The sequence below is a fragment of the Brassica oleracea genome, chromosome C1 (assembly GCF_000695525.1).
Source record: "Brassica oleracea var. oleracea cultivar TO1000 chromosome C1, BOL, whole genome shotgun sequence".
NCBI lineage: Eukaryota > Viridiplantae > Streptophyta > Magnoliopsida > Brassicales > Brassicaceae > Brassica > Brassica oleracea.
In genome coordinates this window covers 13888413-13898257 of record NC_027748.1, presented here as the reverse complement: position 1 = coordinate 13898257, position 9845 = coordinate 13888413, and the positions used below count along the sequence as shown (strand labels likewise).

Below are 9845 nucleotides of genomic sequence, written 5' to 3'. Positions count from 1 at the left end.
TTTGTTGCCATGCATGCTGTTACTGGTTCTTATGCGAGACCAAATTTTGTCGATTATCTTGGAGCCAAACTAGTATGTCTTGGTCACTAAGATGTATATTACATTCAGTTTTCGAACCTCCGAAGATTTCAGATGATTGATGTTGGAAAGTTTTGTAGGATTCAATTTCCAGTGGAGTTCCTCTAGAAGATTTTGGACATGGCCATCCAGATCCTAATTTGACGTAAGAAAAAGACTAAAGGGAAGACTCACCATATACACTTAATATATAATTTTATAAACCGTCTTATATATAGATACGCAAATTGCCAGTGTATAGAACACCAAGTCAAGAACAATTGCCTGTTTTTTTTTTCTTTTTTCTTTTTGTCAACAAGAACAATTGCCTGTCTATCTTAGCAATGGGGAGTCAAAACCATGGAGCTCTTTTGCAGCTATAGTTTGCTTCACAAGCATAAATTTCATATTCTATGTTGGGTGTAAGGTTCTCTTTTAGATAAGGTTTTAGTTTAAACAAAAAAAAACAAGTTACACATGGTGTATACAAAAGCATTTTCTTGAATACATTTTGCATATTATTCAAAAAAAAAAAAAGATATGCAACTGGGTTGATGTCATGTATCGTAGCGGTGGACCTAATTTCTGAGCTGCAAGTGATGGTATGTTTGTGAATAGATATCTTACAAATTTTCTTGGTTTTTTAGCTTTAAGACACATCTGTCATAAATTTAGTCACCATAATTATTCATTTTCTGAAAGGTGATGGTGACAAAAATGGTTTTAGGAAAAAAATTCTTTAAATTGCATAAAGTGCCGTTCGCATCTCATAAAGTGCATGGTGCTCTTGATCGTGTTGCTGAGAAGTTGAATCTTTCTTTCTTTGGGGTCAATCAATTTTACCAAACAGTGTATATACCTGCTTTACAACCAAACTAATATAGATGTATGTATCACATTGTAAAGGAATATATATATATAAATAAAAGTATCAGTGCATAGATCATATAGAAAGTATATGATATCTAATAAGAGTAAACATTATTTGTAAAAACTAATATTATATTTAATTTGAAAACAACAAAAAATTGAATGTTCATTAAAATTTAACATGGTTTTTATTGTTTGCTCACTTGCACACGTGACTGTAATTATTTTTTTTAATAATTACACATAAGAAATAAGATATGCTATAACTAAAAAAATATGAAACAATAAATAAATCAAATTATATCAACACATCAAACATATTAAAATATCTTCACATCCAAATAAGATTACATTATATACACATTAGTCCCATTTAAATTACAGTGTAAAGAAAATGGTCATACGTATTAAAAGATTTAGATGTGTTTGAATTTTTTTTTAAAAAAAAAAGATAACAAAAAGATATGATAATAGTTAAAATAGTACAAGTTAGAGAATATGTTTGACAGCAAAATAAAAATTTACACACATCAAATATAAATAAAGTTAAAATTAACAAAATATAATCTCTGCTGCTTGAGTAACAATGAGAGACACTACGACGATTTAATGTCGTCTTCTATACCAAAAAAAACATGCGGAAGCTCAAACCATAAATAAACCGCAGTTAAAATTAACAAAATATAATCTCTGCTGCTTGAGTAACAATGAGAGACACTACGACGATTTAATGTCGTCTTCTATACCAAAAAAAACATGCGGAAGCTCAAACCATAAATAAACCGCAGTTAAAATTAACAAAATATAATCTCTGCTGCTTGAGTAACAATGAGAGACACTACGACGATTTAATGTCGTCTTCTATACCAAAAAAAACATGCGGAAGCTCAAACCATAAATAAACCGCAGTTAAAATTAACAAAATATAATCTCTGCTGCTTGAGTAACAATGAGAGACACTACGACGATTTAATGTCGTCTTCTATACCAAAAAAAACATGCGGAAGCTCAAACCATAAATAAACCGCAGTTAAAATTAACAAAATATAATCTCTGCTGCTTGAATAACAACGAGAGACACTACGACGGTTTAATGTCGTCTTCTGTACCAAAAAAACATGCAGAAGCTGAAACCATCAATAAGCTGCCATGTCATTGACATGGATAACAACTCCAAGCTTTGCTTCTGTTTCAAGCAAGTCTATAAATTCATAACCATCTTTTGAGATGACTTTTTCGTCTCGACCATAAAATGCAGCAACAATGCACATCATTGTTCCTTGCATTCTGCGCTGTATCGAAAATATTTGCCACAAGTTTTAACAGAAATTAATATATGGATTGATTGCTATATTTGATGTTTCAAAACCAAATTAGATGTCTAAGTAAATATTCTAAAAAGTACTAAAGTGCAAATATACGAGTAACACAATAGGCTGGTGCAGACAAGACTAATCGAATGTATCACACAGCCAACCAAATGAATATACAAAAATGTTACAAAAGTTTTATATCTTCAAAAAACAATACATCCCGCGCGTAGCGCGGATCAACCCTAGTTAATTATAAAAAAATAATGTATTTATCATCAGATTTTCGTAAGTTCTTAATATGCGTAAAACATAAAAATATTGTTTGGTGTTCAATTTGCTATCTGCATTTTAGTCTAGCTCCTAGTTTGATTTGCTCTATACCATATTTTGTTATCCTGATCCTATTAAGAAACTCTATTATTTGGATAACGATTCCACCCCTGTAAAATGTAGTCTTCGAGCCAATGCTCTATTTGATAGTAATTCTCAGAGTTGTGGAGGCATATCTATTGTGTTTGTTCTCTATTATAAAAGGTGTGGCTGAGTTTAATACTATAAACCAAAATAATTACATGTGAACGAGAGTAGAAAGCATCATCAAGAAATTTCTAAATTTTTTGAGGTAACTTTTTTTTGGAGGATCAAATTCAAGTTTGTATCATTTGAAATTACAATTTTTTTCGCCAAACAGCTCTTCTGTTATTTGAATTACATTTCTATAAGTATTACTCTATATATTACATGTTTTTTGGATGTGCCCTAAAAAGTTGTATGTTCTTAGGTCTGAGCTTGCCTTTGTCACCATGAAGACAAAGGAAAGAGAAGACAACAACAACAAAGGAGCGATCACAACCGTCACAAATAGCTTAGACTCAGTCCCTCACTACAAGAAAAATGTGTTTAAATAGCGGACGAAAAACGCTATCTAACAATACGATAGCGGTTTATGAAGCGATGTATCATCGCCTGTGATAGTAGGTTAGACACATTAGATAACGGTTTTTTGAAGTGCTATCTTATTGTTATATATTATAACGTTTTTTGGTATGCAATTAAATATTCTTTAATAGGATATGTTTTTTGCTATTATTAATATTAAATTTGGTAATTTTATAATTATTTTTATTTTAATTATTTTAAAATCAAAACAAAATTAAAAATTAAAATTGATTTAAATATTTAAGATTTCTTTATTATTTAAATTTATTTACAGCCCCACCACCACCTTCGTCGCTGTCTCTTCTATGTTCTTCACATCCGCCTTGATTCTTCTTCTTCGCTGTGGGATTTGAGAGTCAAGCTTCAGAGATGAGGCGTACTCGTCGTTGCATCCAGCCACCTTCTTAGTCGCTCGCCGTCTTCGTGGTCTTCTTCTCCACGGAGCTTGCTCGCCGTCTTCCTGATAAGAAGAAGAAGAAGAAGAAGAGAATGAGAACGTAGAAAAAAAAAGATAGAAGAATAGTAGATCTCAGATCTATTGGGAGTAAAGAAAGAGGGAGAATGATTTTAGGCCTTTCAGATCAAAAAGAATCAATGGCTAAAAAGTGTGGTAAATCCTAGATTTCATATTTGATAGTTCTAAAATTTTAATACTAAAACATACACGTTAAAACCAAAAGAAATTTATTATATGTAACTTCCAAACTTCCAAACTTTAATTCCTCAATTAAACTTTATACCCTAATTCCTAACATCAAACATATATAAACCATACATCCACTAGATATAATTTTCAAATCTAAATTTTTAAAATTGTAAAAATTCTAAATCTTTTTTGTCAACATTAAAATTTTTAAATCTAATCTTTAAATTTAGGAATTTTAAAAAGAAATCTAAAATAAACGTAGAAACAGTTTTAATTGTCTTTTTAATAGCCTTTGAACATCATCCTCTGCTGTAAGCCCCTGCATTCTCAGCCGTATGATCTCTGCATCAGTGGCCATCAGGTGCTCTGCTCTATGGCGATGACTCCGATAATTCTGAACTGCAAACTCCACTGTAGCATTGAGATCGACTCCAAGCGAGATGCAACCTCGAGCATTTGTGATCTCTATTAACCTCCCCAAAGAGGACCACTCATCAAACCAAAAAGAAGTAGCAGCCCCACTTCTTATTTCGACTTTTGTAAAGGATCTGGCGAGAACACGATATTCAGTAGCTTCCTCCACATCCAAGAACCAAGTGACCTAGATTCCTTGACACTCCAGAAAGATCCTTTGCGTATGAGGTATCTCTTAACCCATTTAACCCAAAGCGTAGACTGAGACAGGATACACCAAATTATCTTTAGACATGAAACCTTGTTAGTCTCCGTAAGTGATCTCAAGCCCAGACCCCCTTCCTCCTTTGGCTTGCAAACATTCTCCCAAGATATTTTGTCTTTCTTTGAACTCATAGCTGGTCCCTACCATAAGAAGGCAGAGCACAGTTGATCTATCTCCTTAAGGCATTGCTTTGGTAATCTGTAAACCGACATCCAGAAGTTGGTGATACTATAAATCACCGAGCTTATTAATTGGAGACAACCAGCGAGAGAGAGATGTCTGGCTGTCCATGTCGATATGCGTTTCCTGACTCTCTCTATCAATGGAGCATAGTCAGACGATGTCATATGTTTTGTCAGTGGCGGTAACACAAGATATCTCACTGGTAAAGTGCCCACCTCAAAGGGAAACTAAGCAAGAATTGCTTCTCTATCTTCACAAATTCCTGCCAAAAATAATGTAGATTTTTTCCAGACTTATCTTCAAACCAGACATGCCTGCAAAATCTTTGAAAACCTGTAAGATCCCTTCGACTGAGCCTTTTCCGTCGCCTCATACTTCTCAAGTATCAAATGATGGATCATCAATGGCCTCCAAACATGATATGACGGTATCAAAAACCTCTCCTGGTGATTACACAATCCACAGTCCATCTGTCCGTGGCTTTATAGGTTGTTCTCATCAACATCAATACATGGTATGTAATCCAACTACAAGACAAGTCATAAACTTACCCGAGGATCATGTGTTTGACCATGGTACAATGAAATGTTACATGCATTTTGGGTATGATCCAAGCAGTGATAAGTAAAAAGTCTTGCGTATGGTCACACAACCAGGGAGCAACTTAGTTTCTGAGCATAGTGTGTATACATTGGAGCGTCCACAATCTTCTTATTCTCCGTGGAGGCGCGTTGAAGGTGTTATATCTAAATATATATATCGTTTATAGCTTAACTGTTTTTGAACTTCATAGCTAAACTCATGCGAGGTTTTTCAGAATTAAATAAAAGGTTGATTAAACATAATGTTAAGAAAGAGATAAAATGACAAAAGGTTGATTACAACAACATATAATTTAAATTAATACATATAAATATTATCAACATGGTCACATGAGACTGATACATAACAATGATGTTTTCTACGACATCTAAACTCCTTATCGAATGTGACTACTTCAAGCTTAACTCTTCTTCTCATTGTCTTTTCCTTTATATAGAAATAGAAAACTTCGAAGTAATCAGAAAACGGACTTGGTGCAAAAACCAGTTCCCCAGACCCCAGCATCAGTGATTCCTGAAAAATTTAGTTGTTGATCCCACAATGTATGGGACAAAACAAAAGTATCCAACCAAGTTTGCTCCTTCTCATCGTCGAGAACCCAAGAAATATTACCTTGAGAAAATATAATGATGCTTTCTACTCTCGTTCATATGATGTTAAACTCAGCCACACATTTTATTTATTTATATGGTATTTGCAGAGAAAACAATAAAAAAAAAAAGAAACTAATGCAAAGATTGAATAAATTTGGCATCTAGCTGAGATACTTGAAAAGTTTTCCTTTTTCTTATGAGATATTCTTGGAGACCAAAATATAAAATTTTAAAGGACCAAAAAAAAACGTTTTCATTATAAAAAATCTATATATAATAGCAAACCTAATTTTGTTCTTCTATGACATCAGCATTTTTTTATAGAAAAATAAAATTATAATCTAACAGTTGAGTTTATCAATACTTTGTAATCTAACGGAGAAGATCATCTCTCATTTACAAGATTTGACGTCATCAATCTCTTATTCTCTTTCAACAAAATACGTCTCCAACCAAAGATTTTTTGAACGACGCGCCCCTTCTACTTCCGCCTCTTTGCAATGGACATCACAATTGCTTCCTTTCGGTTTCTACGTGTCTCAACAATTACAGCTTTTTGGAGTCGGCTATATAATTCAGGAAGTTTCATATTGATTATCCGTTTACATATTCTATCATCAGTCTCATCCCTTTATATATTCCATCATCGTCATCCATGTATGAATTTTCCTCTCATACAGTTCATCACCATTGTTGTTCTTCTTTCGTACATGTTATTGTCTTTGGAATTTTTTTATCTGATTTCACAGATATGTTTCAATCCAGTGTTTGTTGTTTTATTTTAAGGAACAAGATTTTACAAAAAAAAATATTTGTGACTGCGTTGGAGGAGATGGAGTGAATCACGTCTTCTTATTGTCCGAAGTACAAATCTATGTTCTCAGATTACTTATAGATTTCGACTTATTTTGTCTCTAAAATTGGTATTTTCCCGTGTCTTTTTACTGCAGTTAATTAAAACGTCTTTCTACTCGATTCTGTTGTGCTTTTCTATATTTTTGTTAACTGGCATTTGATGTTTTGCCAGTACAATTGATCTGAGAGTCAAATCTGGGAAGCACCAAGCACCGGTCTCCTTCGTAGCTTCACAATTAATACTTCAACGGCGACACGTGAACGCTGCCGGTTTGTCTCGGATTACTCACGTGATGGTGGTGGCCGAGAAAACACGGCTGTGATGAGACGACCGTTGGATCTCCGGAGAAACTATAGTTGTATGGTGGTGGGAAGGATCGATGAAAAGAAGGCTTGTGATGCATTTGAAGAAGAGGGTTTGCTGTCTGTTTCTGTTCGTTTAAAAAAAAAAAAAAGAAGCAAATTGTGTAGGTGGTGTTTTTACCATTTGTCAACAATAAAAGAAAAATGGCCATTTTCCTTTAAATTGTTGTTTTTCATATTTCTTGTTGATTCTTAAGGGATTGATTTTGTCTGCAATTCTGCATATAGATTTCTTGATTGTATACAAATTTTCTATATGTAGTATAGTACCTCTTCAACTTTTTCCGTCAATTCTATATAGTGTGGTATTTTTTGTTTCATATCTTCCACTTATAATTGTTAGGTTACGTTGACGATATTTTTATATTTTTTTTTTTGAACATGACGATATTTTTATGTTGCGTTTCAACTAATACTATATGTAAATTATTATCGAAACATATGAGAATCATGAATCATGAAACGAAGGTCAAACAAAAAAAAATATTTTTTTTTTCACCTGTCCAGAGTAAAGGATTTTCAAGAGGGAAAATAAACAATTACTCAAGAGTATGGTCCAGAAGCATGTGCATTGAAGTGGAGAAGTTTTGACTTTAAAAAAAGTAGAGAGACTCCAATGGTACGTTTCTATGAGAACCTGATCTTTATGATATATCAAATCAGTAATTTATATATACGAACACAATTTTGATCAAAAAAGGAAACACGAACAGAACTAATTAGCAAAAAGAAAGTACGAACATAATCTCTTAGTAATATAAAGTACGCCGTATGAATGTAAATTATATGCTTTTCAGTTTCCAGTGATCAGAGAATTTAGTTAGTTGTGTTGTTTTTGTCCCTCAAAAAGAAACACTGTAAAAAGAGATGGAAGAAACAAACCATTAAGGATGAGGTACTCAAAATGGTATGATTAATTATATTTTTTCAGATGCAGTAAATTCTTGTAACATGTGAAAGAAAAGTTACCCTCACCGAGAAGGCGAAGAGCAGTACGAGTGAACGTCCTGCTAAAGAGTAGAAAAGGTTTCCTTTTACTGCTACACAAGTCTCTCTGGTAGTAGACATGTAGTTGATACTGAAGGTTCCTTTAAGAACAATGAGTATGCTGAGAGGTTGCAATGGATTGTTTGCAAACCTAATGCTCATTAGTTGGTTGTGTTCCTTCCAATCTTAAGCTGCTACATAGTAAGTCCACATTATTACAACACATAAGCCAATGTCAAAGATTAATCCCTAATTGTTTGCATGATTAGATACCCTGAAACTGCAGACCATGGTGAACACGCACCTCAACTGAAAGAGAGTCAGTAGCAGAACTTGACTAAGCAGCTGCAGAGTTTCGCTCAGTCTGATCTAAGTACCTAGGCTAAGAGTCAGACAGTAGGCTTCACCGGTAAGGACGGCTGTTCCTTTTGAGTTGCTGTATCGGAAAGTCCAATGAATTCCTTTTAGTCGAGTTCTTTCGAATAAGTTTTCCTAATTTGCTCAGTTGGACTGTGGAAGGGTACCCGGTAATGACCGGGGGGAAGCAAACGGGAGTACTTCCCAAACATCGAACGAAGAGAGGAGAGATTTAGTAATGACAGAAGAAGAGCTCACGTACCTTAGCCGATCACTCCGGGGCCCACCCCCAATAGACCACTCGCGATCTACACTTTCGGAGGGAGCTCACCTTCTCCACATTAGCTGCAGGGATCTAGACGAGGCGGGACAGAACGGATAGAGAACACATCCCATGTATCAACGGGAACAGGGCGGCTATCGACCTACTTACGCCACTCGTGATCTACACTTTCGGAGGGAGCTCACCTTCTCCACATTAGCTGCAGGGATCTAGACGAGGCGGGACAGAACGGATAGAGAACACATTCCATGTATCAACGGGAACAGGGCGGCTATCGACCTACTTACCGTCTATAACATGCCTACTCAGATCACGCTTTTATTTGTCTATTTTTTTATTGGAGGAGATCCCAATCTTATATAATCAGAGAAAAGCAACTTACTACAAAATGGTTTTAAGTGAAGGAAGGGCGACCAGTCCATTAATGAAGCAACTCTTCCAATAATATCAAATTCAAAAAAGCAGTTGTTCTAAAACACTTTTGACAGTTATCATTTTTTGAGGCTGTGAAAGTTTCAGAAACCGATGCACTTGCGTACGGTCATTTTTATAGGATATTGGTTTTTAGGGGTTTAAAAAGTGTTATTGGATATTATAAAAAAGTCGGGTTGGGTTCGAGTCGGGTTGGGTTCGAGTCGGGACCTCCCGATCTGGGTGGTTACGGTACTTGTGTAAGACCATCTCCAATTGCTTATTCTATTTTTTACTCTAAAATAGAGTAACTCTATAATAAAATTTGAGTTTGCTCCAATAGTACTCTATTTTGGAGTATAAAATAGAGTGATGAAGAAAAAAAAAAATTACTCTATATTTGGAATAAACCTATTTCTCACTCTATTAGAGTGTGAGAAATAGAGTATCATTGGAACTTTTGTACTTTAAACTCTATTTTAAAGTGAAAAATAGAGTGGGCTTCAGATGCCCTAAAAGAACCAGAAACTTCATTATACTCGTTACATGTGGTCTGGGTTTTTTATATTCAAACTTATCCAAAATAATTAAAAATAACCAAAATACCCATTAGATATGGTTTGAATTGGTTACTTTTATGGAAAGTAATCATGGATTCAACATGATTTGAGTATTTTATGTCTAAAACATCCACCCCCACCCCCCC

The 9845-nt window shown here is 34.4% G+C and overlaps 1 long non-coding RNA gene and 1 pseudogene across 1 annotated transcript; both read left to right on the top strand.

Moving 5' to 3' along the window:
- Positions 1 to 459, top strand: LOC106300555. The gene is made up of 2 exons (XR_001262033.1): positions 1 to 72; positions 159 to 459. It is a non-coding gene; the product is annotated as an uncharacterized LOC106300555 (long non-coding RNA).
- Positions 1 to 5456, top strand: part of LOC106332282 — a 28104-nt pseudogene extending 22648 nt beyond the window's left edge.
- Positions 5457 to 9845: the final 4389 nt, after the last annotated feature.